This window comes from Cebus imitator, unplaced genomic scaffold (assembly GCF_001604975.1).
Source record: "Cebus imitator isolate Cc_AM_T3 unplaced genomic scaffold, Cebus_imitator-1.0 Scaffold845, whole genome shotgun sequence".
Taxonomy (NCBI): Eukaryota; Metazoa; Chordata; class Mammalia; order Primates; family Cebidae; genus Cebus; species Cebus imitator.
The window spans coordinates 101,036-125,925 of record NW_016108160.1 but is presented as its reverse complement, the minus strand read 5'-3'; the positions used below and the strand labels follow the sequence as shown (position 1 = coordinate 125,925).

General features: G+C 38.2%; 1 pseudogene; it reads left to right on the top strand.

The window, feature by feature from the left end:
- Positions 1-2,973: 2,973 nt before the first annotated feature.
- On the top strand, positions 2,974-24,262 carry LOC108297790 (annotated as a pseudogene).
- Positions 24,263-24,890: the final 628 nt, after the last annotated feature.

Below are 24,890 nucleotides of genomic sequence, written 5' to 3'. Positions count from 1 at the left end.
CTTGGTCTCCACAATCTATTATCTTAACCTGAATATTTCCTTTCTAGAATCTCAGGTCCTTAGATAAACTCAATCAATTGTCAATCAGAAAATGTTTAAATTTACCGATAGCCTGGAAGTCCCACCATTGCTTTTAGTTTGGTCCCACTTTTCTGGGCCAAACCAATGTATTTCTTAAATGTATTTTATTGATGGAGACATACCTCCTTAAAATGTATAAAACCAAGCTGCATCTTGACCACCTTGGGCACATGTTTTCAAGACCTCTGGAGGGCTGTGTCATGGGCCATGATCACTCATATTTGGCTCAAAATAAATCTCTTCAAATATTTTTACAGAGTTTGACTCTTTTTGTCAACAATGACTATGCATGATTGCGCCTGAGGTACTAATTTCTGTATTAATGTGGCATGCTAGGGCTTGGTAGATAAAAGTTCAGGAGTCTAGAAAGTTTAGAGAAAGGAGATAAGTTCTTTTCTAGAACTTGGTTAAGGAGGGGAAAGGAATAGGAAGGAATACCACTAAGATCTAAGGATCATCAGGCAATTAGCATAAAATACATAAGTGCCTCTTTTTTTTTTTGAATACTTTAAACATTTTAATTTGTATGTGATATTTCATACATTCAAATTTATCAAAATTTCTGATTACTCTGTCAGTATAGAATTAGAAAAGTTAAATTGGTAGGTCAAAGCGATTTAATATTTTATCATTCTTTTTTTGTTTATTTTTGTTTTTATTTTTATTTTATTTTATTTTTAATTGCATTTTAGGTTTGGGATACATGTGAAGAACATGCAAGACTGTTGCACAGGTACACACATGGCAGCGTGATTTCTGCCTTCCTCCCCTTCACCTATATCTGGCATTTCTCCCCATGCTATCTCTCCCCAACTCCCCACCCCCCACTGGCCCTCCCCTATTTCTCCCCAACAGACCCCAGTGTGTGAAGCTCCCCTCCCTGTGTCTGTGTGTTCTCATTGTTCAATACCCACCTATAAGTGAGAACATGCAATGTTTGATTTTCTGTTCTTGTGTCAGTTTGCTGAGAATGATGGTTTCCAGGTTCATTCATGTCCCTACAAAGGACACGAACTCATCGTTTTTGATGGCTGCATAATATTCTGGGGTGTATATATGCCACATTTTCCCTGTCCAGTCTATCATCGATGGGCATTTGGGTTGGTTCCAGGTTTTTGCTATTGTGAACAGTGCTGCAATGAACATTCGTGTGCATGTGTCCTTACAGTAGAATGATTTATAATCCTTTGGATATACACCCAGTAATGGGATTGCTGGGTCAAATGGAATTTCTATGTCTAGGTCCTTAAGGAATCATCACACTGTCTTCCACAATGGTTGAACTAATTTACACTCCCACCAACAGTGTAAAAGTGTTCCTATTAAGTGCCTCTTAATGAAATATAAGAGTTTTCTATTTCTCAAATTCCAAAGAACAAACCCACCATATCTCTGAAGCTTAAAGTAATTTTAACCCTTCTGTTTCTGGAAAGCATATCACAAATGGGCATCTCACTTAGGAGTTCCCAAACACCCAAGGGGACGATTAGGCTATAAAGATAAAACATATGACTTTAGTAATAATACAAATGAGAAACAGGATACTTTATGTATATGTTCCAAAGCTTTGGTCTGTTTGTGAGTTTAGATTCATGACCATCTACCTAGGACACAAATGGATATCCATTGCAATTGATTGAGAAAAAGCTGACATTAACAATTTAAAGAGACACTGCAAGTAGTATAATCATGTACATACATATACAAAGTATAGCTATTTATGCTGGAAAGGATGAGGCTATTGAGGATTGCAATATTAGCTTTATAAAGGGATGTGTTCCAATTAGAAGAGGTGGAGAGAGATGTGAAATTTAGAATTTTGACTTTAATGACCAAGGGAACATGTATAATAGAAAAGACCAGGAATTGGGGGGATAAACTTTCGGTGGAGCTACTGTTTTTTTGTTTTTTGTTTTTAAACTATAAACAAACCACTAAACTTCCTAAACAAAAGTGAACTTTGGGTGAAATCATAACATTTAGCCATGCAGAAAGCAGGGCATTTTTTCATTACTAAAGGAATAACACTGAAAACTTAGATGGCTCCCCAATATTTGGCAAACTGTGATGATTAAGTGTCAACTTGATTGAAGGATGCAAAATATAGTTCCTGTATGTGTCTGTGAGTGTGTTGCCAAATGAGATTAACATTTGAGTCATCAGACTGCGAGAGGCAGACACACCCTCAATCTGCATGGGCATCACCTAATAAACAGCAAGCTTGGCTAGAATAAAGCCGGCAGAAGAAGGTGGAAGAAGCCAACTTGCTCAGTCTGCTGGCCTTCCTCTTTCTTCCTTCCTAGATATTTCCTGCCCTTGAACATTAGACTCCAAGTTCTTCAGCTTTTGGACTCTTGGACTTACACCAGTGGTTTGCCAAGGGCTCTCAGGCTTTTGGCCACAGACTGAAGACTGCATTTGTTGGCTTCCCTACTTTTGAGGTTTTGGACTCAGACTGGCTTCCTTGCTCCTCAGCTTGCAGACAGCCTACTGTGGGACTTCACCTTACCATAGTGTAAGTCAATACTCCTTAATAAACTCCCATTTGTATATACATATCTATTTTATTAATTCTGTCCCTCTGGAGAATCCTAATACACAAAATAACAGTAGATTGTTGAGTAGAGTGTAAAACTTCGGACTTTGACAGAATATTGTTTTTACTTAGAAGCTGCTTTATCAGAAATAAAACAGCTCTCAAACCCTTTAAATTCCCAAATTTTCAACAAAAAATGCACAGAATGACAAGAGTAGCAAAAACAAAATCCTAAACAAGACGATACTCAAAATATCTCTGGAAAAAGACTGGAATAAAATAAAACATCAAAACAAAAAACCCACAAAGCAGCCACAGAATATTACAACTAGTCTATAGTGATAACAGTTATCACTATGACAGTTATCATTGCCTTCCTATGTTTCTTTCCATCTGATACCAAGGGAAACATTTCAAACACAAGTAATAAACAGGTAATTCTTACATTCCTTTTGTACTGCTTTTCTTCTTTTCTGATGTCACCATTGCCTGCATCACTCTGGCTAAGTTGGAAGTCCTGAGTCTGACCATGTGACCAGTTTATTAATATTATAGTTTGCATTTGAGAAAGCCAACACATTAAGTCTATTTATAACCAAGGAATCTCACAGAGTCTATATCACTCCCCTGCCATCCCCATCAGAGCTGATGCTGGTATCTGCTGCTGGAATACTTTTGTATGATGGCTGGGAAAGGTCATTTTATTGGATCCCTTGTAGACATTCTCTAGCACCAGCATGGAGTCTGGAATCTCCACTGGGCAGCTAGACTCAGAGGACCACCAGCATTCATAGTAGTCTGACTCTGAGGAACTCCTGTTTCTGAAAGAAAGGGGGTGAACCACATCAAAGGAGTACCCTGTTTGACAAAAGAATCCAGAAGGCAGGCCTTGAGTCCCTGAACTTTCTGTTTCTGGGAAGTTTCTTTCAGAAGAGGCACAAGTGCAGGACTGAGCTCAGTGTGGAAAGTTACGTGGCTCTACTCCAACAGTCTGGCAGCCCTGGTGCTTGTGAAGGGTCTTGGAGAGGTGAACTGCCTCTCCTCCTTACCCACTGTTGCAGACACAGCTGCAGCTTCTCCCATGAGAACTTGGCATGGTTGAACCTATAAACAGCCTTTCTGGAGCATTTCAGAGTGACAGCATCCCCCCAAAAAGGAGTGCCTTCCAGGTTCAGGCTTGCACTAGTAGAGCCACCATTCCTCTCTACATTGAACATGAGCATTCCTACAGATGAAAAGAGATATCTGTCTGATACGAATAGCAGGAACACTGTGTTAGGAGTGTGACTGGGAGGCAGTTTGTTGTTCTGCTGGCCTGACAGGGGAGCTGAGATGGCTTTCTCCCTTCTCCCATGAAAGGACCTCAGTGTGTTTCACTGGGAGCTCCCCCAGCCACCTCTGTCAAGGTTGGGTTGCCTGCCCAGTACTGGGTATTGTGTTTGCCTACTGCTTTAACCACAGCCAGTTTTCACCCATAGGCACCGTCCCCTACTGCCCTGAAGCCAGAACTATTCAACCTAGTAAATAAAATAGTGAGAAAAAATAAATCAATAAAAAAGTGCACACCACTGGGGATAAAGATAAGTTTCAAGTGACCTCTGCCACTTCAACCCCACAGGAGACAGTAAACCTGCTCACACATTGAGAATATTGCTACTGCAACCAGCATCTGAGTAAGCAATGATATAAAGACTCTGTATAACCAAGGAACTCATACAGAGTCTTTATCTCCAAAAACACTCAGAGCCAAATTAGGTTACAACAAACTATACTCATTAAAGTCATATCCTCAAAGGGAAAAAAAAGGAAATAACCACAGTATAATTAAAAAATAATTAAAAGAAATAGTCTACCTAAATGAGAAGAAACCAGAAAGATAATCTGGCAATATAATAAAACAGGTTCTATAGCACCCCCAAAAGACACATGCTAGCTCTCAAGCAATGGATCCAAACCAAGATAAAAATCTCTGAAATACCAGATAATGAATTCAAAATATTGGATTTTAAGTTACTGAAGGAGATAAAAGAGAAAGTGAAAGTAAACATAAAGAAAGTTTAAAAAACAAAAATTTTTTAAAGAAATAGATATATTTTTAAAAAAAACCAATCAGAACTTTTGGAAATGGAATATACATTTTGAAAACTACAAAATGCAGTGGATTTAACAATAGACTACACCAAACATGCAAATCCTGCACTGGCAACTGAAGTATCCAGGTTTTGTCATTAGGACTGACAAGGCAGTTGGCATAACCCATGGAAAGGGAGGAAGGGCAGTGTGGTGCAGCGGCCAACCTGAGAGCCACATGGAGTAGGGGAGCCCCACCCCCAGCCAAGAGAGGAGGTGGGTAAGCAGGCTACCCAGCTGGGAAACCATGCTTTTTCCACGAAACTGTGCAACCCATGGATCAGAAAATTCCACTTGAGAGCTCACACAACTGGGGCCTTGGGTTTCAACCATGGAGCTGCACAGATTTTCAACAGCCCATAGGCTAAAATCAGCCTAATTCTGACTGGTTCCTGCGGGGAGGGGCAGCCATCACCACTGCTGTGGCTTCCTGCTGTTTAAGCCTTGTTATCTCCTTGAAGGAGGGTCTGCAGCCAACACTGCAGCTGCATGACCTCCCTGTAGAAATTCCAATTCCAGTCATGGACTCAGGGACAGAATTCTTATCTCCCTGGGCCTGAGTCCCTAGGGTGAAAAGTGGCCATAATCTCTGCCGACCAGCAGATTTAGTCTTTCTTCCTGCAACCTCTGAGGAATCTGGGCAGCCCAGATGAGTGGGCTTCCCTGCTGCACAGCACACCCCCACCATCTTGGGACAGCCAAATGGGTCATGCTTCCCATGACACCCAACTAGGTGAGAACCCCTTTTGCAGGGACATGAATGAATCTGGAAGCCATCATCATCAACAAACTAACACAGGAACAAAAAACCAAACACTACGTGTTCTCACTCATAAGTGGGAGTTGAATAATGAGAACACATAGACAAGGGAAGAAAAACAACACACACCTGGGCCAGTCAGGGGGTGAGGGATGAGGGGTCAGGGGAGGGAGAACATTAAGACAAATAGTTAATGTATGCAGGGCTTAAAACCTAGGTGACAGGTTGATAGGTGCAGCATACCCACCATGGCACACATATACCTATGTAACAAACCTACACGTTCTGCACTTGTATCCTGGAACTTAAAGTAAAATTAAAAAAAAATAATAAACATAATCCATCACATAAACAGAACTAATGACAAAAACCACATGACAATTTCAGTTGATGCAGAAAAGGCCTTCGATATAATTCCATATCCCTTTATGTTAAATGTCCTCTCTCACCACTCCTATTCAACATAGTATTGGAAGTTCTGGCCAGGGCAATTAGGCAAGAGAAAGAAATAAAGGGTATCCAAATAGGAAGATGGGAAGTCAAATTGTCTCTGTTTGCAGACAACATGATTCTATATTTAGAAAACCTCTCATCTCAGCCCAAAAACTCCTTAAGCTCATAAGCGACTTCATCAAAATCTCAGGATATAAAATCAATGTGCAAAAATCACAAGCATTCCTATACACCAACATTAGACAAGCAGATAACCAAATCATGAATGAACTCCTATTCACAATTGCTACAAAGAGAATAAAATATCTAGGAATATAGCTAACAAGGTATGTGAAGGGCCTCTTCAAGGAGAACTACAAAACCACTGCTCAAGGAAATAAGAGAGGAAACAAACAAACGGAAAAGCATTCCATTCTTATGGATAGAGAAAAATGAATATCATGAAAATGCCCATGCTGCCCAAAGTAATTTATAGAGTCAATGCTATTTCCATCAAAATGCCATTGACATTCTTCACAGAATTAGAAAAAACTACTTTAAATTTTATATGGAGCCAAAAAAGAGCCCGCATAGCCAAAACAATCCTAAGTAAAAAGAACAAAGCTGTAGACATCACGCTACCTGACTTCAAACTATACTACAAGGCTACAGTAACCAAAACGGCATGGTACAGGTACCAAAATAGACATATAGATTAATGGAACAGAATACAAACCTCAGAAATGACATCACACATCAACAATCTGATCTTTGGCAAACCAAACAAAAACAAGCAATGGGGAAAGGATTCCCTAGTTAATAATTGGTGCTGAGAAAACTGACTAGCCATATGCAGAAAACTGAAACTGGACCCCTTTCCTATATCTCATACAAAAATTAGCTCAAGACGGATTAAAGACTTAAATGTAAAACTCCAAACCATAAAAACCCTGGAAGAAAACCTAGGCAATACCACTCAGGACATAGTGCAAATATTTTATGATGAAATCACCAAAAGCAATTGCAATGAAAGCAAAAACTGACAAATGGGACCTAATTAAACTAAAGAGCATCTGCACAGCAAAAGAAACTATCATTAGCATAAAGAGGCAACCTACAAAATGGGAGAAAATTTTTGCAATCTTCTCATCTGACAAAGGTCTAATATCCAGAATCTACAAGGAACTTAAACAAATTTACAAGAAAAATATGCACCAAAAAGTGGGCAAAGGATATCAACAGACACTTCTCAAAAGAAGACAAATATGCGGCCAGCAAACACATGAAAAAAAGCCAACACAACTGATCATTAGAGAAATGCAAATCAAAACCACAATGAGATCTCATGCCAGTCAGAATGGTGATTATTAAAAAGTCAAGAAACAACAGATGCTGGTGAGGCTGTAGAGAAATAGAAACACTTTCACATTATTGGTGGGAATGTAAATTAGTTCAACCATTGTGGAAGACAATGTGGCAATTCCTCAAGGCCCTAGAACCAGAAATACCATTTGATCCAGCAATCCCATTACTGGGTATATACCCAAAGAAATAGAGATCATTCTATTACAAAGATACATGAACACATATGTTTATTACAGTACTATTCACAATAGAAATGACATGGAACCAACCCAAATACCTATCAAGGACACACTGGATAAAGAAAATGAGGTACATATACACCATGGAATACTATGAAGCAACAACAAAAAAAATGAGATCATGCCCTTTGCAGAAAAATGGATGAAGCTGGAAGCTATCATCCTTAGGAAACTAACACAGGAACAGAATACCAAACACCACGTGTTCTCACTCATAAGTGGGAGTGGATCAATAAGAACACATGGACACAGGGAGGGAAACAACACATACTGGGGCCTGTCAGGGGTGGGTGATGGGAGGGAGAGCATCAGAACAAATAGTTAATGCATGCAGGTCTTAAAACCTAGGTGATGAGTTGATAGGTGCAACAAACCACCATGGCACACATATACCTATGTAATAAATTTATATATTTATTATATAAATCCATATTCTAGAACTTAAAGTAAAAAAAAATAAAAAAGAATCAAAAGAAATGAACAAAGTCTCCAAGAAATATGGAATTATGTAAAATGGCCAAACATAAAAATCACTGGTGTTCCTGAGGGAGAACAAAAAAAGAGTTTGGAAAATTTATTTGAGGGAATAATTGAATAAAATGTCTGGGCCTTGCTAGAGGTTTAGACATGCAAATACAAGAAGTTCAAATAACTCCTGAGAGATTCCTTGCAAAAAGAACATCACAGAGTCACATAATCATCAGACTATCTAAAATCAAAGTGTAGAAAAGAACTCTAAGAGCAGTCAGACAAAAGCATCAGGTAACCTATAAAGAAAATTATATTAGATTAACAGCAGACTTCTCAGCAGAAAACTTACTAGAATTGATTTAGCCTCCTTAAACAGAATAACTGTCAGTGAAGAATTTTGTATCCCATAAAACTAAGTTTTATAAATGAAGAAGAAATAAAGTATTTTTTCAGACAAGCAAATATTGAAGAAAATGGTCATTAACAGACCAGATCAGACCTACAAGAAAATATTTCTACATATTGAAACCAAAGTTTCATACGTACCAGAATAGAACCTCTTCAAAGCATAAGACTCACAGAGCCTATGAAACAATATCACAGTGAAGAAAACAAAGTATCTCTGGAACAGTACCTCATGTCTCAATATTAACATTGAATGTAAATGGCCTAAATGCGCCACTTAAAAAATACAGATTGGCAGAATGGATAAAAAAGTCACAAACTACATATTTTCTTTTTTTTTTTTTTTTTTTTTTTTTTTTTGAGACGGAGTTTCACTCATGTTACCCAGGCTGGAGTGCAATGGCGCGATCTCGGCTCACCGCAACCTCCGCCTCCTGGGCTCAGGCAATTCTCCTGCCTCAGCCTCCTGACAAACTACATATTTTCAAGAGATGCACCTAACATGTAATGATTCTTATAAACTCACAGCAAAGGAGTAGAAAAAGGTATTCCATGCAGATGGAAATCAAAAGCAACCAGTAGTAGGCATTCATATATCATATAAAACAGACTTTAAAGCAACAACACTAAAACAAGTCAAAAAGTCATTATATAGTGATAAAAAATCAAAACAAGAAGATATTATAATACAATTTTAAACATATATGCACCTAACTCTGGAGTTCCCAGATTCATTATACAATTACTAGACATAAGAGAAAAGATAAGATAGAAACAGAATAATAGTAAGGGATATCAACACTCCACTGACAGCACTAGATACATCATTAAGGCAGAAAGTCAATCAAGAAACACTGGACTTAAACTGCACTATAGGGAAAATGGACCTGGTAGATATTTACAGAAAATTCTACCCAAGAACTTCATTATATACATTTTTCTCATCAGCAAGTGAAACATTCTCCAAGATAAACCACATGATAGGCCACGAAATGAATATCAATAAATTTGAAAAAAATCAAAATTCTATCAAGCATATTCTCAGACCTCAGTAGAATAGAACTAGAAATCAACTCCAAAAGGAGCCCTAAAAAGTATAAAAATACATGAAAATTAGATAATCTGTTCCTGAATGATTTTGGGAATAACAGTGAAATCAAGACAGAAATTTCAAAATTCTTCAAAGTAAATGATAATAGTGACACAAATTATAAAACCCTCTGGGATATAGCAAAAGCATAGCTAAGAGGAAAGTTTAAAGCACTAAATGTGTGTATCGAAAAGCTTAAAATGTCACAAATTGACAACTTAGTGTCAAACCACAAGGAATTAGAGAAATAAGAATAAACTGAACTCGAGGATAGCAGAAGAAAAGAAATAACAAAGATCAGAGCAGAACTAAATAAAATGGATACAAAAAATACAAAAAAATCAGTGAAACAAAAGTTGAGTTTCTGAAAAGATAAAATTGAGTCCATTAGCTAGATTAACTGAGAAATAAAAAGAGAAGATCCAAAAAAATTCAGCTAGAAATAAAAACGGAGACATTGCAACCAACACCACAGAAATATAAAAGATCATTCAAGACTACTGTGAACACCTTTATGCACACAAACTAGAAAATCTAAAGGAAATGGATAAATTCCTGAACATTTACAACCCGTAGCTTAAATCAGAAAGAAATAACAGAAATTCAGAACAGACCAGTAAAAGCAGTGAGGTTGAATTAGTAATAATAAAAAAAAAAATTGCCAACAACAAAAAAGCCTAGAGTCAGATGGATTCACAGCTGAATTCTAGCAGATCTTCAATGAAGAATTGGTACCTAACCTACTGAAACCACTTCAAAAGATTGAGAAAAAGCAAATCCTTCCTAACTTACACTATGAGGACAGTATCACCCTGATACCAAAGCCAGGAAATAATATAACAAAATTAAAACTACAGACCAATATTCCTGATGAACATAGATGCAAAAATTTTCAACAAAATGCTAGCAAGCTAAATCTGGTATCAGGAAGAAGAGGGTCCTTGGTTCTTGCCTTCTTGAAAGAAAGAATTCAACCAAGAGACATGCAATTATAGTTAAGCAGTAGAAAAGTTTATTTAAAGTGAAAATATGCCCTGAATGCTGAGTTAGAGTGTGCTTCTTAAGAATGAGACAGCCCAGATAGGCACTGGGGAGGATCTCTTATGAGAGTTTTACAGGATTATTCATGAATGGCATGAAGGATTGTTATTAGCAAGCATGTTTTGGGTGGTCCACTGGGCATGTCTTATTAGTGTCTTAAATCTCCATTTAGGGGTGTGTTTCTTACTATAATAATGGGCAAAATGTTACCTTTAGGGTGACACTGCCAAGTTGAGGTATGCATGCTAGCTACTAGGAAAAGCCCCTACTACAGTCATTTCCTGCTAGGGATAAGTCCTGGTTGGGGCTGCATAAGCATACCCACAAGTCTAGATGTGGCTATTGACTTTTTAAAATCCTGACTGCTAGGGAAGCATTGATTGCCAGTGGGGCAAGGTTTCCAGAGCTTCCTTTCTCTAGGGCTGCCTTTCCCTCTTCTGTATATCTATCTACAAACTCTAACAAATCCAACACCACATCAAAAAGATAATTCATCATGATCAAGTGGGTTTCATCCCAGGAATAAAGGGATGGTTCAACATATGCAATTCTATAATGTGATTCACCAAATAAGCAGAATTAAAAACAAAACCAATTTCTCAATAGACTGAGAAAAAGCATTCAATAAAATCCAGCATCCCATTATGATAAAAACCTGCAACAAACTGGGCATAGAAGGGACATACCTCAAAAGGACATGCCTTTTGAGGTAATAAAAGCCATATATGACAAATCCATAGCCAACATAATACTGAATGGGGAAGAGTTGAAAGCATTCCCTATAAAAACTGGAACAAGACAAGGATGTCCACTTACATTACTTCTATTCAACACAGTGCTAGAAGTCCTTGCCAGATTAATCAGGAAACAGAAAGAAATAGATTGACTTTCTCTTTTACAATTTGGATGCCTTTTATCTCTGTTTACTGATAATATAATCACATATCTAGAAAACCCCAAAGGCTGTTCCAAAAGACTCTTAGGCATGATGAATAAATTCAGTAAAGTCTTAGGTTACAAAATCAATGTACACAAATCAGTAGCACTGCTATCCACCACCAATGACCAAGCTGAGAGTCAAATAAAAAACTCAATCCCTTTACAATAGCTGCAAAAAACCAAACCAAATCAAAACAAAACAAAACATAAACACCCAAGAATATACTTAACCAGGAAAGTGAAAGATCTCTGCAAAGAGGACTATAAACTACTGCTGAAAGAAATCATAGATGACACAAATAAATGGAAATATACTCCATGCTCATGGTTGGAAGAATCAATATTGTGAAAATGACCATACCGCCCAAAGCAATCTACAGATTTAATATAATTCCTATTGAAATATCAAAATTATTTTTCACATGATTAGAAAAAACAACCCTAAAATTAACATGGAATCAAAAAGGAGCCTGAACAGACAAAGCAATCAGGAAAAAAGAACAAATCTGGAGACATTACATTACCTGACTTCAAATTATCCTACAAGTTTGTAGTAATCAAAACAGCATGGTACTGGTATAAAAGTAGATACATCAACCAGTAGAACAGAATAGAGAATGCAGAAATAAAGCCAAGTAAACACAACCAAGTGATAGTCAACAAAGCATGCAGAAACAAAAATTGAGGAAAGAAAACCCTGTTCAATAAATGGTGGTGGGAAAACTGGATAGCTACATATAGAAGAATAAAACTGGATTGCCATCATCATGTACAAAAACCAACTGAAGATGAGTTAAAAACTTAAATCTAAGACCTAAACCCATAAAAATTCTAGATGAAATGCTTAGAAAAACTCTTCTGGACATTGACATAAGCAAATAAGTTATGACTAAGACCTCAAAAGCAAATGCAACAAAAACAAAAATAAATAAATGACCTAATAAAACTAAAAAGCTTCTGCAGAGCCAAAGAAATAATCATCACAGTAAACAGACACCCCTCAAAATGGAAGAAGTACTCACAAACTGTGCATCCAACAAAGGACTAATATTCAGAATCTACAAGGAACTCAAATCAGCAAGAAGAAAATAAATAATCCTATCAAAATGTGAATAGTGACATGGATAGATGATACTTCTCAAAAAATACAAAAATACAAATGGCCAACAAATATATGAAAAAAAAAAAGCTCAATACCACTAATCATCAGGAAATGCAAACTAAATCATAATGAGATACCACCTAACCCAGCCAGAAAGGCCATTATTAAAAATTCAAAAAGTTGACATGGATGTGGTGAAAAGGGAATACTGCTGGTAGGAATGTAAATTAGTATAACCTCTACGGAAAGCAGCATGGAGTTTTCTCAAAAAACTAAAAGCAGATCTACGATTTGATCCAGTAATCACACTCATAGGTATCTACCCAAAGGAAAATAAGTCATTCTCCCAAATAGATACCTGCATGTGTATGTTTATCACAGCACAATTCACAATTGCAAAGATATGAAAACAACCTATGTGCCTATAACCAATTAGTAGATGAAGAGAATGTGGTATATATACACCATGGAATACTGCACAGCCACAAAAAGAATGAAATACTGTATTTTGCAGCCACTCAGATGAAGCTGGAAGCCATTATTCTAACTAACTCAGGAATGGAAAACCAAATACCATATGTTCTCACTTCTCAAACTCCTGACCTCGGGTGATCCGCCCACCTCAGCCCCCCAAAGTGTTGGGATTACAGGCGTGAGCCACCACGCCCAGCATGTTCTCACTTCTAAGTGGGGACTAAAGTATGGATATACAAATGCATACAGAGTGGTACAATGGATATTGGAGACTCAGAAGAAAGGAAAGTGGGAGGGGAGTAAAGGATAAAAAAAAACTACATATTGTAAAATGTACACTACTTGGGTGATAGGTCCACTAGATTCAGACTTTACCACTACACACAATTCATTCCTATAACCCAAAACCGCTTGTACCACAAAAGCTACTGAAATAAAGGTAAAAATGGAACTGACAATAGTAAGTTCCTGCCTATCAGCAATACTTTGATTAAATTATTCAGTCAAAAGACAGTGGCTAAATAGATTTTTAAGAACATCGAAAAATATGCTGCCAACAAGAACATTACCTTTAAAGACACACAGTGGCTGAAAATAAAGGAATGAAAAGAGATTTAAAGCAAATGGTAACCAAAAGAGAACATTAGACAAAAATAGAATTTTAGTCAGAATCTGTCATGAGAGACAAAGAGGGTTACTATACAGTGAGAAAAGGTTCAATTCATTAAGAGTAAACCACAACTATAAACATATATGTACCCAATATCACAGTATTTAAATATATGAACCAAACATTAAATAAGAGGAAAATATACAGCAATATAAATATAGTAGGATACTTCAGTTCTTCACTTTCAACAGTAGATAGATCATCATACAGAAAGACAATAAAGGAACAGCTGATTTGAATAACATTACAGACCAAATGGATGTAACAGACATAAAGAATACTCTATTCAATAGCAGCAGAATACACATTCTTCTCAAGTACATATAGAACATTTTCTGGGAGATCATGTTAGGCCACAAAATAAGTCTTAACAAAGTTAAAATTGAAATTATATCAAGTATCTTTTCAACAACAATGGCATAAAACTAGAGTCAGTAACAGGAGAAATCTTAGAAAATGTATGAATATGTGAAAATTAAACAGCATAGTCCTGAATTTGTATATTGCCAAACATAATGAGCCAAAAATAAAACAAAATGGAGTTAAAAAATAACTTTGGCATCCCATCTGAATAAAAATAGAAGAAAAAAAATAACTTGAGGCTGGGTGTGGTGGCTCACGCTTGTAATTCCAGCACTTCAGGAGGCCGGGGTGGGCAGATCACCAGGTTAGGAGTTTGAGACTACGCTGACCAACTTGGTGAAACCCTGTCTCTACTAAAAATACAAAAATTAGCCAGACATGGTGGTACATGCCTGTAATCCCAGCTACTTGGTAGGCTGAGACAGGAAAATCGCTTGAACCTGGGAGGCAGAATTTGCAGTGAGCTGAGATCAGGCCACTGCACTCCAGCCTGGGTGAGAGAGCGAGAATCTGTCTCAAAAAAAAAAAAAAAAAAAGAAACAACTTGAGACAATGGAAATGAAAATAAACATACCAAAACTTATGGGATGCAGCAAAAAACAGTTTGAAAAGGGAAGTTTATGGTAACAAACCACTACCTTGAGGGAAAAGAGATATCACAAATAAATGACCTAACTTTTCTCCCCAAGGAACTAAAGAAACAACAATCTAAGTCTGAGGATAGCAGGAAACATAAACAACAAATATCAAAGTAAAAATAAATAAAATAGATGCTAAAAAGAATAGAATAGATCAATACCACTAATAGTTGATTTTTTGAAAAGGAATACAAAACTGACAAATCTTTAGTTAAAGAGAAGAGTTAAATAAATAAAATTAGAAATGAAAGAGAAAACATTACAACTGATACCCTACAAAACAAATGACCTTAAGCGACAATGAACAATTATATACCAACAAATTAGATAACCTAGACTAAACATGAACCAGAAAGAAGTAAAAAATCTGTATAGACTGATAGCAAGTAGGGAGATTTAAGCCCTAATCAGAAACCTCCCAACAAGAAAAACCCCAGACCAGATGGATTTACAGGTGAGTTCTATCAAGCATTTAAAAAAAGAATGAACAACAATTTTTCTCAAACTCTTCCAAAAATTTGAAGAGGAAGTAACACTTTCAAAATAATTTTACTTTATTTTATGAGGCCAGTATTACCCTCTGGCTTTATGCTAAAGCCAGATTGTGACACTAAAAAGGAAAATATAAATACAGGCCAACATTCCTGGTAAACATAGATGCAAAAATCCTCAACAAAATGCTAAACATCAAATTAAACAGCATATAAAAAGAATCATACACCATGACAAAGTGGAATTTATCCTTGTGCTATGAGGATGATTCAACATATGCAAATCAATAAATACGGCACACCACATTAAGATAATAAAAAATAAAAATTATGTGATCATCTAAATAGATGCAGAAAAGCAATAAGAAAATTCAACATTCTTTTTTTTTTCTTTTTGGAACACAGATTTTTAATTTTTATCAAAATATTAAATATTAATTTTTGCAGTAGTATTTTATTTTTAGAAATCAATCATAAGAGGAAAAAACCACTTAACCAATGTGACAAAAAGGTGGATACACAGGGGTGCCCAGTACAGCTTTGGTAACAATAACAAATAACTGAAATTGTCATAAGCATTTCTCAGTGAAAAAGTGACCAAACTATGGTAAAATATTCTATCGAATAATGATGTAACTAAAAATCATAATGAGAGAGACCTATATGTGCTGATTAGCAATAATCACCCAATTAAATCTTATATGGAAGCCAATCAGGGAACAATACGCAAAGCAAGATCACATTATGGAAACATACGTGCATGTTTATCTGTATGTAGGTGAAAGGGGATTTTGGGGTGGCCTGGGAGCTGGTGGGGATACATTTATTCTATAGTCCTAAGCGCTATGTGAATTTTTATAACAATAACAATTTTTATAACAATTGTTTTTAATTAATCACATAAGAAACACATGTTTAACCCTATATAGATGTATGAATACATGGAGATAATTATTATTCTTCTGAATAACAAAATAAAACAGCAATGTAATGTCACAAATAGATAACAGTACAATATTAAATACTGTAATATCCAATCCAATATTAAAATTATATATAAACACATAGATACAGGTAGGGATGCCAAAAAATGGTTTTCAAGTCTAACAGTGTGGTAATTGTTGTAGACCTCTGTGACCATATTAAAACCATGGAATTGTATACTGTGTCGGGGTGAAATTTATGGTATTTTAATTACACCTCAAAGTTTTGTTAAAAAAATAAGTGGCTTAATATTCTAGTATTAAGTAAAAATTGGTTTTATTTATAATATAATAATTTCCAGTAGATTCCCTTAAAAGATTATAGTAGGGATGTCCAGATCACACCCACCCCAACCTCTAGAGTTTTTGGCTATTTTCCACCGTCTTGAAATGAATGAGGTGAAGGAGGAAAAAAGTGTTTAAGAAGTTAGTGGAGAAGTTCTTAAGTTTAATTAGATCCCATTTGTCGATTTTGGCTTTTGTTGCCATTGCTTTTGGTGTTCCTGTCATGAAGTCCTTGCCTATGCCTATGTCCCAAAAGAAAAAATCATTGGAGGGAACCGGCAACCAACAGAAAGGGAAAAAATCCTTGCAAGCTACCCATCTGACAAAGGGCTACTATCCAGAATCTACAAAGAAGTAAAACAAATATACAAAAAAAAAAAAAAACATCAAAAAGTGGGCAAAAGATATGAATACTCTTCAAAGGAAACATCTATGTAGCCAAAAAACATGAGAAAATGCTCATCATCACTAGTCATCAGAGAAACGCAAATCAAAACCACGTTGAGATACCATCTCATGCCAGTTAGAATGGTGATCATTAAAAAATCTAGAGACAACAGATGCTGGAGAGGATGTGGAGAAAAAATAGGAACGCTTTTACACTGTTGGTGGGAGTGTAAATTAGTTCAACCATTGTGGAAGGCAGTGTGGTTATTCCTCAAGGATCTAGAAGTAGAAATTCCATTTGACCCAGCAAACCCATTACTGGATATATACCCAAAGGTTATGAATTGTTCTATTATAAAGACACATGTGCACTATGTTCATTGCGGCACTGTCTACAATAGCAAAGACTGGGAACCAACCCAAATGCCCATCAATGATAGACTGGATAAAGAAAATGTGGCACATATGCACCATTCAACATTCTTTCATAATAAAAACTCACAATAAAGTAGGAATGCGCCTCAACACAATAGAGGATAAACAGGACAAGCCCTGAGCTAACATCATACCCAACAGTGAACCTCTCAGTTTTTCTTCCCAGATCAGAAACAAGACAAGGGCACTCACATTTATACTTCTATTCAATATTATACTGGAAGATATAGCCAGAGTAATTAGCCAAACAAAAGAAAAAGACATAAAAAGACACCAGAATCAGAAATGAAGTTAAATTGTCTGTTTGTAGATGATATGACTTTTTAAAAATAGAAACCCTCAAAGGGTTTCTGAGGCAGAGCAAGATGGTAAAATAAACCTCTACTGATCATCCACCCTACAAGGACACCAAGTTAATCACCATCTACATGGAGAAAAACACCATCATTTGAACTAAAAATCAGGTGAGCACTCATAGTACCTGGATTTAACTTCATATCACTGAAGCAGTCACTGAAGAAATAGACAAAACAGCCCTGAATTGCCAGTGCCACCTCTCCCCCATCCCTGGCAGCAGTGGCATTGTGTGGAGAGTACCTCTTAGTGCTGGGGAGGGAGAATACAGCAATTGTGAGGCACTGTACTCAGTGCTGTTTAGTTAGAGAAGAAAGGAAAACCAGATGAAACTAAGCTGATGCCTGCCCATGGAAGGAGCATTTAAACCAGCCTTCGCCAGAGGGGATGGCTGATTCTAGTGGTCCAAACTTTAGTGCCTACAAACTTTGCCACCAAGGGCTACAGCACTTTGTATCTCCAAGTAAATTTGAAAGGCAATCTAGGCCATAAGGACTGCAACTCTTAGGTGAGTCTTAGTGCTGAACTAGTCTCAGAGATAATGGATTATATAGACCAATAGCAAGTAGGGAGATTGAGGTCTCAGAGATAGTGGATTGGGAACAGAGTGGATTCTCTCAGTATGCGACATACTGAGACACAAACTGGGGCAGCCAAGAAAGTGCTAGCATTACTCCTCTTCTAACTGAAGGTTGCACAGCTGCAAAAGATGCCCCTTCCTTCCACTTGAGGAGGGGAGAGAGAAGAGTAGGGAGGACTTTGTCTGGCATCTAGGATACCAGTTCAGCCATAGCAGGATGGCCACGAGTCAGAGTCATGAGGCCCCTGTTACAGGGCGTAGCCCCCAGACAATGTTTCTAGACACACCCTGCACCAGAAGGGAACCCACTGCTTTGAAGGAAAGGACACAGTCCTGACAGCATTCATCACTTGCTAACTGAAGAGCCCTTGGGCTCTGAATAAACAGTATTAATAACCAGGTACTACATTGAGGACCTTGGGTGAGCCTCTGAGACTTGCTGATGTCAGGTGAGACTCAGCACATTACCAGCTGTGGTAGCTACAGGGCAAAACTCCTTCTGCTCAAGAAAAGCAGAGGGCAAAGTAAGGAGAACTTCATCTTGCACTTTAGGTATCAACATGGTCACAAAGGGGTAGAGCATAAAGTAGGCTCTCGGGGTCCCTCATTCCAGGACTTGACTCTTGGACAGCATTTCGGGACCTTCCCTGGGCCAGAGGGGAGCTCACTGCCCTGAAAGGTGAGTCCCACGCCAGGCAGCATTCCCAAAAAGACAGCTTAAGAGCCCTTGGGACTAAAGAGAACATTGGCAGTAGTCTGGCAGTACCCCTTGTGGGCTTACGTGGTAGTAACCATAGAGTGAAGCTTCTCTGCCTTTGGAAAGGGGAGAGAGAACAGGTAGAACTGTGTCTTCTGGTTTGAGTGCCAGCTTCACCATACTACCATAGAACACCAGGTAGACTCTTAAGGTTTTGACTCAAGTTCCTGACACCTGGGCTGCATCTCTGGACACATCTGAGGCCTGGGGGACCTTTTTGCCCCAAAAGGAAGAACACAGGCCTGGTTGGCTTTGCCACCTGCTGATTGTAGAGTCTCAGGACCTTGAGTAAACATAGGCAATAGCCAGGGAGTGGTTACAGCAAGTGGTTACCAAGATCCAGTTGTGTGCTGGCTTCAGGTCTGACCGAGTACAGTCATAGTGGTGTTGGCTACAAGGGTGGTTGTGTTACTCTATCCCCAGTTTTAGGTGGCTCAGAACAGAGAAACTCTGTTTGGGAGAAAGTAAGGAAAGAGTACAACAGTCTCTGTTTGGTAATCCAGAGAATTCTCCCAGATCTTGTTCAAGACCATCAAGGTGGTCCCTCTACGAGTCTACAAGAACCACAGGGTTAATGGGCTTGGGGTACTATCTAAAGCAGATACAGCTTAGATCACAACACCCAAGTCATTTCAAATATCTGGCAAACCTTCATCCAAAAAATGGCTTCAAATAAGCCCCAACAGTGAAGACTACAATAAATACCTAGCTCTTTAATGCCCAGACACTGAGGAATATTTACTAGCATCAACAGATTCCAGGAAAACATGACTTTACTAAGTGAACTAAGGGACCAAGGACCAATCCTGGAGAAACAGTTATGTGACTTTTGAGACAGAGAATTCAAAATAACTGTGTTGAGGAAACTTGAAGAAATTCAGTGTAACACAGAGAAGGAATTCAAAATTCTCTCAGGTAAATTTAACAGAGATTAAAATAATTTAAAAGAACCAAGCACAAATTCTAGAGCTAAGAAATGCAATTGGCATACTGAAGAATGCATCAGAGTCTTTTCATAGCAGAATTGATCAAGCAGAACAAAGAACTAGTGAGCTTAAATACAGAATATTTAAAAATACACAGTCAGAGGAGACAAAAGAAAACATAATTAAAAAAATAAAACATGCCTACAGTATCTAGAAAATAACACCAAAAGGGCAAATCTAAGTTATTGGCCTTAGAGAGGAGGAGAGAAAGATAGTTGTATAAAATGTATTCAAAGGAATAGCAGATAACTTTCTAAACTTACAGAAAGATATATGCAAGTACAAGAAGGTTATAGAACATCAAGCAGATTTACCCCCAAAGAAGACTATCTCAAGGCATTTAATAATCAAATTCCAAATGTCAAGGATAAAGCAAGAATCCTAAAAGCTGCAAGAGAAAAGAAACAGATAACATTCAATGAAGCTCCAGTATGTTTTGCAGCTTTTCAGTGGAAACTTTACAGGCCAGGAGCATGGCATGACATATTTAATGTGCTAAGGAAAAATTACTTTTATCCTGGAATAGTATATTCAGTGAAAATATCCTTCAAGCATGGAGGAGAAATAAAGACCTTCCCAGACAAATAAAAGCTGAGGGATTTCATGAATACTGGACCTGTCCAGTAAGAAATAATAAAGGGAATACTTCAGTCAGAAAGAAAAGGACATTAATGAGCAGTAACCTCCTGAAGGTACAAAACACACTGGTAATAGTAAGTACACAGAAAACACAGAATATTATAACATTGTAACTGTGATGTGTAAACTACTCACATCACAGTTACTACTAGTTTTCAAGTAGAAAAACTAAATGATGGACCAATCAAAAATAATAAGTAAAAATTTTCAGGACATAATCAATTAAATAAGATATACATAGAAAAAAAGTTAAAAAGCCAAAGGATGAAGTTAAGGTACACAGCTTTTAAAATATTTTTTTTGTCTATTTGTTTTTTGTTTATGTAAATTGGGTTAAATTGTTATCCAGGTTAAAATAATGGGTTATAAGTTAGTAATTGTAAGCCTCATGCTAACCTCAAATCAAAAACTGTACAATGAATACACAAAAAATAAAACATAGGAAACTAAATCATATCATCAGAGTAAATCACCTTCTCTAGAGGAAAATAGTAAGGAAAGAAAGAAAGAGAAGACCAGAAAACAAATAACAAGATGACAGGAGTAAGTCTTTACTTATCAATAATAACAGTGAATGTATATGGACTAAACTCTTCAATCCCATGACATAGACTCGCTGAAAGCATGAAAAAACAAGACCCATTGATCTGCTGGTTACAAGAAACAAACTCCACCTATGATATGATGCACAGACTAAAAATAAAGGCATGGAAAATGATATTCCATGTCAATGGAAACCAAAAAAGAGCAGGAATAGCTATGCTTATATCAAAATAGGCTTCAAGACAAAAACTAGAAGAAGAGGTAAAGAAGGTTACTATATAATGATAAAGAGGTCAATCGAGCAAGAGGATATAGCTATTTTAAATGTATATGCAACCAACACTGGAACACCTAGATATAGAAACACTATTAGAGTGAAAGAGAGGGATCGACCCCAATAAAATAATAACCAGAGAATTCAACAGCTCATGTTCAGCACTGGACAGATTTTCCAGAGGAAAATCAACAAAGAATCATCAGACTTAGTCTGTGCTGTAGACTAAATGGATTTAATATTTATGGAACATTTCATCTAAGAGCTGCAGAATAGACATTCTTTTCCTCAGCACATCCATTATTCTCAAAGATAGACCACATGTTAGGTCACAAAACAAGTTTTAAAACATTGAATACAAGTTAAAATAATATCGAGCATCTTCTCTGGCCCAATTAAATAGAACTACAAATCAATAACAAGAGAAATTCTGGAAATCATGCAAATATATGGAAATTAAACAGTATGCTCCAGATCACCAGTGGGTCAATGAAGAAATTAAGAAGGAAATAAAAAAGTTTCTTGAATCAAATGATAATAAAAACACAACATGCCAAAACCTATGGGATACAGCAAAAGTAGTACTAAGAGAGGAGTTTATAGCAATAAGTGCCTACATTTAAAAAAAGATAAAAACTGCAAACAAAAAATATATGATGCATATTAAAGAACTGGAAAGGCAAGAGCAAACAAAACACAAAATTAGAAGAAAAAAATAAAGATCAGAGCAGAAAAAAATAAAACTGCATAAAAAAGTACAGAAGACCAATGACAAAATTTAGTTTTTTGAAGAGTTGAACAAAATGGACAAACCTTTACCCAGACTAAGAAAAAAAGAAAACAACCAAATAAATAAAATCAGCAATGATAATGGAAACATTACAACTGATAGCTGCAGAAATTCAAACGATTATTAGTAGCCATTAACTATATACCAATAAATTGGAAAATTTAGAAAAAATAGACAAATTCCTAGATTAGATACATACAATGTACCAAGTATGCACCACGAAGAAACCAAAACCTGAAGAGACCAATAACAAGTAATGATATCAAAGCCATAACAAAATGTCTCCCAGTAAAGAAAAGCTCAAAACATGAGGGCTTCACAGCTGAATTCTACCAAACGTTTTTTTTTTGTTTTGTTTTTGTTTTTTTTTAATATTAAGCTCCAGGCTACATGTGCAGAATATGCAGATTTATTACATAGGTAAACCTGTGCCATGGAATTCTACCAAACATTTAAATAACTACTAATATCAATCCTATTCAAACTATTTTGAAAAATAACGGAGGAGGGAACACTTCCAAACTCATTCTATGAGGCCAATATTACCCTGATACCAAAACCAGACAAAGGCACATAAAAAACAACAACAAAAACTACAAGCCAACATCTCTGATGATTATTGATGTAACAATCCTCAACAAAATACGATAAAACAGAATTCGAAAATAGATTAGAAAAACCTGCTTCTGGGGCGGCCAGCAGCCAGGCTGGGTGTCTAGCGAGCGGGGCGAAAACGCGAAGTTGCGCCGCCGCTGGGGCGCGGGGCTCCATCTCGGGCGGCAGCCTCGCGGGTCGCCCTCCCGTGCCTCGCCCGCAGGCACCCTGGCCATGGGCCCCCGTGGGGCACGCGGCGCTGGGCTGCTGGGGACGGTGGCGGGGGCATGAAGGTCACGTCCTTGATAGGCGCCAGCTGAGCAAGATGATCCGCAAGGAGGCCGCGACGCACTGCGTGGTGCTCCACTGCCAGCCCTACCTGGCCTTGGATACCTCAAGAGTGAGCAGCTCGCTCAACATCAACGTCAACTCAGTGGTGCTGTGGCGGGCCGGGGCAGCCAGGTGTCCGCGCGCTAGTGCTGCCCGACGAGGCGGCGCATGCGCGGTTCCTGCAGGAGAATGACTGCGGCATGGCGGCAGTGGTGGTGCTGGACCAGGGCAGCCGCCTCTGGCAGAAGCTGCGAGAGGAGAGCGCTGCGCGGGTGGTGCTCACCTCGCTGCTCGCCTGCCTGCCCTCTGGCCCGAGGGTCTACTTCCTCAAAGGAGGATATGAGACATTCTACTCGGAATATCCCAAGTGGTGCGTGGATGTAAAACCCATTTCACAAGAGAAGATTGAGAGCGAGAGAGCCCTCATCAGCCAGTGTGGAAAACCAGTCAGCTACAGGTCAGCTTATGACCAGGGTGGCCCAGTTGAAATCCTTCCCTTCCTCTACCTTGGAAGTACTTATCATGAGTCCAAGTGCAAGTTCCTCGCTAACCTGCACATCACAGCCCTGCTGAATGTCTCCTGGCGGATCTGCGAGGTCTGCACAACCCACCTTCACTACAAATGGATCCCTGTGGAAGGCAGCCACACGGCTGACATTAGCTCCCACCTTCAAGAACCAATAGATTTCATTGACTGTGTCAGGGAAAAGAGAGGCAAGGTCCTGGTCCACTGTGAGGCTGGGATCTCCCATTCACCCACCATCTGCATGGCTTACCTCGTGAAGACCAAGCAGTTCCGTCTGAAGGAGGCCTTCGATTACATCAAGCAGAGGAGGGGTATGGTCTCACCCAGCTTTGGCTTCATGGGCCAGCTTCTGTAGTACGAATCTGATCCTGCCCTCCATGCCCAACCCCCAGCCTCCCTCCTGCCAAGGGGAGGCAGCAGGCTCTTAATTGATAGGCCATTTGCAGACACTGACCCTTGACATGCAGGGTGCCTACTGCTCATTCCCTACTTCGGTGCTGGTGCTGGTGCCTACCCACTCAACCGTCTCAGAGCTCAGCAGAAGCCCTCTGGCCACAGCCACATCCTGCTAAAACTGGGATGGAGGAATTGACCCAGCCCCAAGAACAACTGTGATTTTTTGTTTTCAGACTCATGGACATTTCATACCTGTGCAATACTGAAGACCTCACTCTGTCATGCTGCCCCAGTGAGATAGTGAGTGATCACCAGGCTTGAAATGAACTTCAGATGGACCTCGGGGTAGGTTCTCAGGACTGAAGGAAGGCCAAGCCATTAGGGGACCACAGCATGTGCTACTGTACTTGCAGACCCCTGCCCTCTCAGGGCTGCCCAGTCCTTGCACCTCAAACTTCACCTTTTCATTTCAAAAGCTAAGGAAATAAATACCTGCAGCAACATGGGAGAAAGAAATTACTGGACCAGGAAAAAAGGCAGTTACAAAGCCAATTCATTTCGAAGGAAGTACAATTTCCACCTTATTTTTTGAACTTTGACAGTTTCAGTGTCTGTCTCTGTTGCTTCAGAGCATAAACTGATCACCATCTAGTTGAGCAAGTAACCCTACAGGACTTGTAGGGACACAATCAGTATCCTGATTTGAACCCTGAAATGTTTTTTAGATACCCTCATGGGTGCAATGAGGCAGCTGAAGTAGCAAGATGTTGGCTTTTCTGGTTTTTTTTTTTTTTTTTTTTTTTT